This window comes from Rhipicephalus microplus, chromosome 6, assembly GCF_043290135.1.
Source record: "Rhipicephalus microplus isolate Deutch F79 chromosome 6, USDA_Rmic, whole genome shotgun sequence".
Taxonomy (NCBI): Eukaryota; Metazoa; Arthropoda; class Arachnida; order Ixodida; family Ixodidae; genus Rhipicephalus; species Rhipicephalus microplus.
Window position 1 is genome coordinate 97,057,480 of NC_134705.1, and position 9,170 is coordinate 97,066,649.

Consider the following 9,170-nt stretch of genomic DNA (forward strand, 5'->3'; position numbering starts at 1 on the left):
GTACACTTTTATGTTCCATTCCTATTCAAAGCTCTGCGAATATATGCCTGCCTGTATGTAGTGATACGTGGACGGCGCAAACAATACCATCACGAAGGCTTGCCGCTGTTCTGATTTCATTTGACGCTGATAGTACAAGCAGGCCCCGGAAACTCGGCACTAGTTTTGGTTTCAAGGAACATGCACGCTCGTTGCCGGACATCCTAATATCCCGTTGAACAGAGTGAGGTTGGTGTGAATGTATACGCATCGATTGGCTTTCACAAGTTTTTACTAATAAAAATTTTTGATACCACTGTAGAGAACTTCTCTTTTGCTTATATGTGTTTTCTTATTTCTTATTCTGTGAATTTTTAATCTGGCCAAGAGCGGGAAGTGATTGACTTGAGTTTGTAGCACTTGCCTCCTCCCCTCCTCGCCCCTCGATCAGAGATATAAGAAGCTGGGTCGCGCTCAGTTATTTCATTTGGTTGGCGTGCATGCCAACCTGCATTATTGTTTCTGAACTATTTTGCTGTTCGTTTTCCTCTATTGTGATGGCATAGCTTTTGAGGGACTGATAGTGTCCTTTGGCCTATACCTGCAGTGGGTTGCAGCAGCTTTAGGTGCTGTTTTATGTGTTGTGCATCATGCAATTTGTTTGTATTACTAATTATTCCATGAAGGTATTCAGTCATGTGCTCTTCTTGATCAAACTATAAAAGCTGGATTTATCTGCATCTCTCACGTACTGTTTGTTTGAACAGTTAGTTACCTGTGAGCTTCAAGAGCATCTTTTGGTTAGGTGTACCTACAAAGTGGCTTAATTTGCATATGCTGACAGGTCTGTACACTACTTGTAGGAGTGTTTTAATTTGAATCTTGGGAGCCTTAATTTTTTATACGTGGACGTTATGCAACTGGACGATATGCATGGGTATGGTTCTGTGTTCAGACTGGAACATTTCACACACTGAAGAATCATAACTTCTCGATTCTCGCCGGTGCCTAAATGTGCGGGGTTTCAGTACAGGCCCTTGAGAGAGCAGATGACTAGTGAACACATTTCGTGAGGACTGTAAAGTTGATTTTAATGTTTTACATATCTTTGTGTTCTGGTAAAAGGCGATGTGTGTGTAATAATCAAATTGAGTTACTCGAATTGCCAGTATTACCCTTATTTTGAGAACAGGATCAGGTGTGTTCGGATGATCACATTCATAGAGGAGCCCAATCTAGACGATCGTTTCATGGAAGCTTTATAGTTTCGTTAGGTTCTGATTGCAAATAATGCAGCATCCGAACCTGTAAAGTATAATCGAAGCCTTTGTCGGACAAATCTAAGCCTAGTAAAGGAGCATGTATATCATCCTTGACATTATGCGCAAAAGGCATAGCATATTTATTACATACTCTTATGAGATATTGTGGATTGTTCTACTTGTGTTCCATAACACCAACCTGAAATAATACTATTATGAACACTATGGCAGGGAATACGGAAGTGCATGGCAAATAGACTCGAACACGCTGTTGCATTGTTCATGGCAGCAGCTGATGGAAACGTTAGAAAAGGTTTAAATCGAAGACATCGTTTGTCGATGAATAGGTTTTCTGGACGAATAGACTTGGAGAGATCAAGCAGTGAGTCTCAACGCTGCCATTTTTTCCAGTCAAAAAGCGCAAAGATCTTCGTGCCACGTTTCATCCCTCGTTTTTCTGTTTTTTAGCGTCCGCTACGTTCTCTGTTTTTAACAAAGAGCATCATGGTGCTACTAAGCCTTGCCACTGCCGCCTTGCTAGTGCTGATACAAAACAGCAGCTAATTGTATCTCTAGCTACTTGTGAATTTAATGTGACAATGAAGCATAGTGCAGCGACAGCCATTCCTATCCACTCGTGTTCTCTCTCATACTGCTCACGATAATACACTGGTGCTCTTGCTCTCTGCCCCCATCGAAATGCAGGCAGCATCACAAGAAGCAAAACTTTCCTCGTGCTTAGCAGCACAACACTTGGCCTGCTAATCTACCCAGACACCGATGTTACAATCATGAGTACAGTTGTCAAAGAGTCTGATACAGCAAGCAATTATTCTAGGTTTTCAATAATGAGTCATGGAACATTCCAGCACTACTTAGGCGTTTGGTTATGTACTGCACTATTTCCATTATGCTTGTAATCGGTATCACCCTTTTTCCAACCACACTTCTTGCCGGAAGCAATAAAAAAATACTGATTTTTTTTTCATATTTGATTCCATGTGTCTTTATAAAACAAGCAAATTTTTTGTGAATGTGCAGAGGATTGATTACACTTTATTGCGCCACAGAAAGTGCCTTACAGTCTCCAGACATCAGGGCAGAAGATGTCCAACCAAAATTTTAAGAAAAATGTGCAGGGAGCAGCGAGCCAGTGAATCAAGCCTGTGGCGGTTTGTTTACATCTACCAGCACCAACTAAAATTTAAAGAATAATGTGTAGGGAAAAGTGAGCCAGTGATAAAAGCCTGTGGGAGTTCGTTTGCATCTACCAGCATCCACTGCGGGTAGAAGTTAAAAATCAGTGAGAACTTTAATCATAAAGTTTAGAAAAAAAGGCTATTCTGTGTAGTTAGAGCCACACTCTCAGCAGAAGGGAAATTTGCTTTTTCACAACACTCGGGGAAGCATGCGTCTTATAATTCCCCTTTTTCTAAACATAGCTCCAGCTATTTTTATTTCGCAGTTGCCATAATTCATTCCTATCTTTATCGAAATGCACGCTTTGAGGGTATTTCTGTTGAACGCTTTGAGCGTATTTTCAAGCACTGTTTGAAAAGTTAGGTACCTGTGTGGTTCAAGTACATCTTTTGGTGACGTGCAAGTACTAGGTGGCTTAATTTGCGTGTGCTCACAGGTCTATACACTACTTGTAAGAGTGTTTTAATTTGAATTTTGGGTACCTTCATTTCTGATATGTGGACGTCAATTTGAACTGGACGACGTGCATGTGTATGCTTTTTGTGTCCAGACTATAACATTTCGCACATAAAAAAATCTTAACTTCTCAGTTCTTGCAGGTATGTAATTGTGTGGGTTTATAGTACAGGTATTTGTGAGAGCAGATGTCTTGTGAACAATTATTTGGTGAAAACTGTGAATTTGTTTTTAATGTTTTACATATGTTTGTGTTGTGTGTGTAAGCATTCAATTAGGTCATTCGAATAGCTGGACTACTATTCTTAGTTTGAGCAGAATCAGGTGTGTTCGGATGATCACAGTCACAAGGAGCCTAATCTAGACAGTCGTTTCACGGAAATTTTGTACATTTATTAGGTACTGTTTGCGAACTATTCAGCAGCCGAACTAGTAAAAATATAAATGAAGCCTTAGTTGGACAAATGTGAGCCCCGTAAACTAACATATCATCTGGGACATTATGCGCAAAAGCCATAGTATGTTTATAATGCGCTGTAAAGGAATATTGTAGATTATTCTCCTTGTGCTCTTTAACTTTAACGTTAACATTAACCCGAGATAAGTACTATAGTGAGAAATATGGCAGGGAACACGGAAGTGCGTGGCAAATAGCCTCAAACATACTGTTGCGTGGTTCGTGGCAGCAGGTGATGGAAACACTGAAAATGGTGTAAAATACGAAGACTTCGTTCGTAGGTGAACAGGTTTCTAGCACGAATACGCCTGGAGAGATCAAGCAGTGCGTCTCAACGCTGCCATTTATTCCAGTGAAAAAGCGCCAAGATCCTTGTGCCACGCGCCATCTTAGTTATTCTGTTCTTCTAGCGCACGCTATGTTCTCTGTTTTTAACAAAGGGCACCATGGTTCTATTAAGCGTTGCCATTGCCGCTTTGCTAGTGCTAATTGTATCACTAGCTGCATGTGATTTCAATGTGATAATAAAACATAGTACAACGACAGCCATTTCTCTGTTCAGTCATTTGTGTTCTGTCACACTGTTCACAATAGTACACTGGTGCTCTTGCTCTCTGCCCCCATTGAAATGCAGCCACCATCACCAGGAATCAAACCCATTTCCTTACGCTTAGCAACACAACACTTTGCCTGCTTAGCTACCATGACACCAAAATTACAGTATGAGTACTGTTTTCAACAGTCGGATATAGCAAACAATTATTCTAGGTTGTCATTATTGAGTCACAGCACATTCCAGGACTTTTTAGGGGATTGGTTGTGTACTCTGCTGTTATTACCATGCTTGTAATTGGTATCGCCCTTTTTTCAACCACATGTTCTGCCACAAGAGATACAAAAACACTTGTCTTTTTCTTATTTCCATATTTGATTCCACATGCATTTATACAACAAGCAAAATGTTTTTTTGTGAATAGGTAGAAGATTGATTTCACTGCAGCACAGAAAGTGCCACAACGTCTCCAGCCTTCAGTGCAGAACATGTCCAGCTGAAATATTAAATAGTGATGCACAGGGACAAGCGAGCCAGTTAATAAAGCCTGGGAGGGGGGAGGGGTTGTTTACATTTACCAGCATCCACTGCTAGTAAATGGTAAAAAGCAACGATAATCTTAATCATAAAATTTAGAAAAAAAACTCTATTCTGTGTAGTTGGAGCCACACTCTTAGCAGAAGTGACATTCGTCATTGCACAAAGCTCTGACAAACATGCATTTTCTTTTTCTAAATGGAGCTGCAGCTATTTTGAATTTACAGTTGCGAAAAAAAAGGGATTATAGAAAAGTTTTATGAATGGCAACATAACCCAAAGGGTCGGCGAATTTGAAAGGAGGCACGAGCGTCTTCCCCTTGTATACGAAGTGGGAAAGAAGGGCTTCCACGGCAAACCTCCTCCTCTCAATTTTTCGTCATTTCCCTATATTTGGCGACCTCACCAATGACGCCATAAAAACGTTTTTTTTTCTGTTCGCGATTTATTTCTAGTAGGACGCTCGGCAACCGCCAGTGGTGAAAGTGGCGCTGCCACGGCGTATCAGCATGCGAGAGTGAATACATGGAAGGTATAGGGAGTTTCCGCGCCCTAGTACAAGTTCTATGGGTGTTTAACGAATATAGCACCACTTTATGTGCTATATTGACGCATTGCGGCAGATCTCCGCCCCAATAATTGACGCCCATGATCATAATTGCGGCATTGTCGTTGGTGCAACTGTTATTATTGCCACGCGAGTTCATTTTCGCACTCTAATTTCATTTGGTTTTCGCCCACAAAGCATCTCAGAAATGCCTCAGCGCAAACTGTGCCTCATTGTTCTAGAAGGTGCGCGATTATCGTAGAACGTTATGCTAAGATTGCGCATGACACACGAACACTAGGGATTATTCAGAGCTTGCGCGACCCCCACTGATAAGGCTGGAATATTCGGAGGTTCATGTATTGATGCCGACGCACTTCGCCGGTTGTCAGTTGATCGACGGCCGACGCTCTGTCTAGCGGCCATCATCATCGACGGCCGCCTATTAAGTGTGAATACACTTTATAAGCGCCCCCAAACCATCCACCGGCGTCGGCGGCGTCCGCAGTCTTCTCTCTATCTTTAAAAGAAAGAGGACTTGGCGGGCCGCAGCGCGACGCTCTACCGAATAAGCCACGGACGCGACGCTGATATCGGTGTCGTGCCTTATACCCCCTTTCCCTTCGCTCGCTCCTCCGCTCTCCTTGCTCGCTGCAGCTGCGCGCGCACCCCTCTCTCTCTCGCGCCCGCCTTCTCTCTCAGTCTCCCGTCGACTGTGGGTCGTGAGGGGGAGTACAGTTAAAATCCGTTGGCACTCGCCAGTTAGTTAAAGTAAACTCCCCCGTGTGATCAAATTGCGATTCCCAGGAACCATTACACCATAAAGGCACCATAGTGTGATTAATCAGTATAATAGTGCGAATTAATAAATACCCCTCATAGCATAACCCGTGTATTCGCACTTAACCATGTTCACCCTCGGGGAAATGCTTGGGAGTTTTTTCATTTTGCCCGCTCAGGCACATGTTTACGACCCTGCGCTTTCTGTTCCTCGTGCGGCGTGCTCCGCGGTTCAAAGAAAATAAAGCTCACTTCTGCTCCTGCCGTCAGCCTGAACAGGTTCCCTCTGTTTTCGCTTGCAGCCACACGCATGGCTATAGAGGACCTAACCTCAGTCCCTATACTCTGTTCGCCGCTATCAGTACCAGCGTGAATCACTCTAATCTGCCACTCCATTTACTGGTCGCCAGTTAGGCTGACTTAACAGCTTTATTTTAGCCAAGCCGTCACTTTCTTCGTCAGTGTCACGGCCCCGTGATCTGGACACTGTACATAGTGAATACATCGCTAAGATAGCCGCAACAAACCCGTCGTAGTAAGCACCGGTACTCTGTGTGCATTCCTTCAAAGCATCCCCAACCAGGTAGAGAAACGCAATGCTCGTCGTTTTTTTGCCTCAAGCCCGGCTGTGATTTTTAACAAGGTGAGCGCAGAACTCGGTGCGACTGCCAGGGGAGTGTAGGAAAGCTGTATTTTAATGTGCATTAACGTTGACAGAATTATACTTCCATTGGAAACCTGTCAAATGGGATGGTGGAAGCAAGGACACTTTGTCTGAGCTGATTGCTGAAGTCACGCATAACTTGTCTCTTTCTTTTTCTGGTGCCGACACCACCATGCCATTAACAGCACCGTGAAACATGAAATGCACGTTCGTGAATCCTGCTTGATGGTCTTGGCAGCGGCGTATTGTGTTACCCGCCAGCCAGCCGTCGTAGTGGACCAAAAGGTCATAGGTTTGACTACCAGCAACAGGACATGTTTTTTATCACGTTTTTTCTTCTTTGCCGTTCGCTTTTATGACGTATTTCCCTGACATGAATACGTCATCAATGTTTTGGTGGACCTTGGCGTAAAACTTTCGTGCTAAAGAAAAAACGATAACCTTACTCGTTAGAAGCACAGCGGATATCCCAGCTTGAAAGGCTCACTAAAACTAAAACGGGAAGAAATATAATGAGTAGATTAGGAATCATGTACCATGCGCAACATGGCGTCAAACGTGACATCCCCAATACAATCAGAGTTAAGATCGTCTCTAACCCGATACCGAAAAACATGAACCCCATAATCAACACGGACCGCAGACAACACCGAGCAAAAGCACTGCTCAAAGCACACGTCACGAACAGAAAATCGCTTTTTGTAGGAGCTAGCCCATACCCTGAACAAAAAACTCACACTGCTGTCTTGATTGACACGTCCGGCATTTGTATTATTGCGTGCTCTGTCATAACAAACAATATAGAGTAGGCTGAGGAGGTAGCCATAGCCATGGCTATCACCTCCAACAAACACTCATTCATACTGAGTGATTCGCAAATAGCAATCAGAAATTTCACGCAAGGACGGATTTCACATCAAGCCCTCAGAATCCTCTTTAATAACCAAGAACTACACAAAGTAGACGAACCCAAATACCTCGCATGGTTCCCGGCGCACACAGAGAATGATACACCCAATCCTAACGAGCTGGCTCATGAGTTGTCGCGACCCGCCGCGCAACCCGACCACACCACTCGGTGATCATCGCTGGCGCCACCGACGTAACACACAAAGACCGATTTACAAGCTACGCAGAATACATGCAACACTACAGAGAAGCAAGGCGCGTCTTTCCCGTACCTCACCCAAGTCTAAACAGGCAGGAAGCATCGGAATACCGACAGCTAGAGACGAACTGCTACCCGAACCCTGTGCACCTCCACAGGAGCTATCCACACTTATACCGGGACAAAAAATGTAAGCTATGCGTAACAGAAAAGGCGTCTTACAAATATGTATTATGGGAATGCCGCAACTTATCAACAAGTTCTTCTGAGGTCCTCCGGGAGCAGTGGCGGCTTGTGATGCTCAGCTCGGAGGTTCAAGATCAAAAATGGGCTATCCAGCAGGCCAGGGAGACTGTACAGAGACAAGGTCTTCCGGTACCTCCTTGTGCGGTCTAGACCGGACCACAAACATGCCGGATACGAGAATAAAGTTTATTCATCATCATCATCACTTTATTCGTTTCTTGATTGCCCAGTATCCAGGGGTGGTTTGAGTTATTGATCTAAGTCATCAATATCATTATCAGCTCTACGTGTCCCATGGCGCCAATTCCTGTTTCTTCGTGGTGCTACTGCTCATTCGCACATTCCCCTAACAGAAAAGTCACGATATGTGTGTTTATCTCAGAGGCCTTCGTTCTCGCAAAATAGGTAGTCCTGTTTTTTAATGCGACATATACTTGCCCCTAAAGCATAATACGGGTAGTCACACCCCTGCAAGTCTTCTCCAGTGCGCCAGCTGTGTACCATGTGACGTAACTTCTCCTCTGGCAAACGCACTACGGCTCTCGATAAGCCACGCGAAATACCAGAAGGGCAGAGTCCAGCACAAGAAATAACTTGGACGACCCTTGCGCTCCCCTTTCGAAGTGATAGCGTTCGACACTCGAAAGGCGGCAGCGATTAGTAGGCTGCGTGATCGGGCCGCATTCCCGTCGCCTTCTCAATCACTATCCTCGATTTGCATCTCGGTGTGCATGCCAACTACTTGTGCCGCTGGGGAAGAATCGTCTGTGCGCAAAACAATGCCCATTTCAAGCTATCCTGAATGCCTACTGCAAGAGCAGCTTCGGAGGGCCCACTACAAGGGGTTGCCATGTGAAAAAAAAAATAAGCAGAAAAGTTTTAGGAACTAGTCAAAGTTTGGTCAACTGTGAGTGAGTGCAATGAACTTGATAATCAAGATGTAGTTTGTTGTTTGTTTTGTTGTTGAGGTTGCTGATTGTGACGAATTTGAGGCTGTGCTTGAATTGTAACCCTTTATCTATTTTATACTACGACAAGCTTGCCTATATTGCTTTCTATTTCCTATTGTATATATCTGACATTTCCCGTTGTCTTTTTACTTGAATTTTGTATTGTGTATATTCACTGTCTATATTGAGAAACCTTGTTATATGTTTGTACCACCCTGCTACAGCCCCTACCATTGGGGTTAGCAGCATTGCAAATAAATAAATAAGTAAATAAACTTCAGCCAATGGTCGTAAGCGCAGCCATCAGTAGCCACGCGTATATAAAAACTGCTTTTACATTTCCATATAAAGTGTCACTGAAACGATTTTTACACATTTCGTTTTTGATTAGGCCACTCATAGATCAAATCATTGGCACCAGAGTTCGCTTG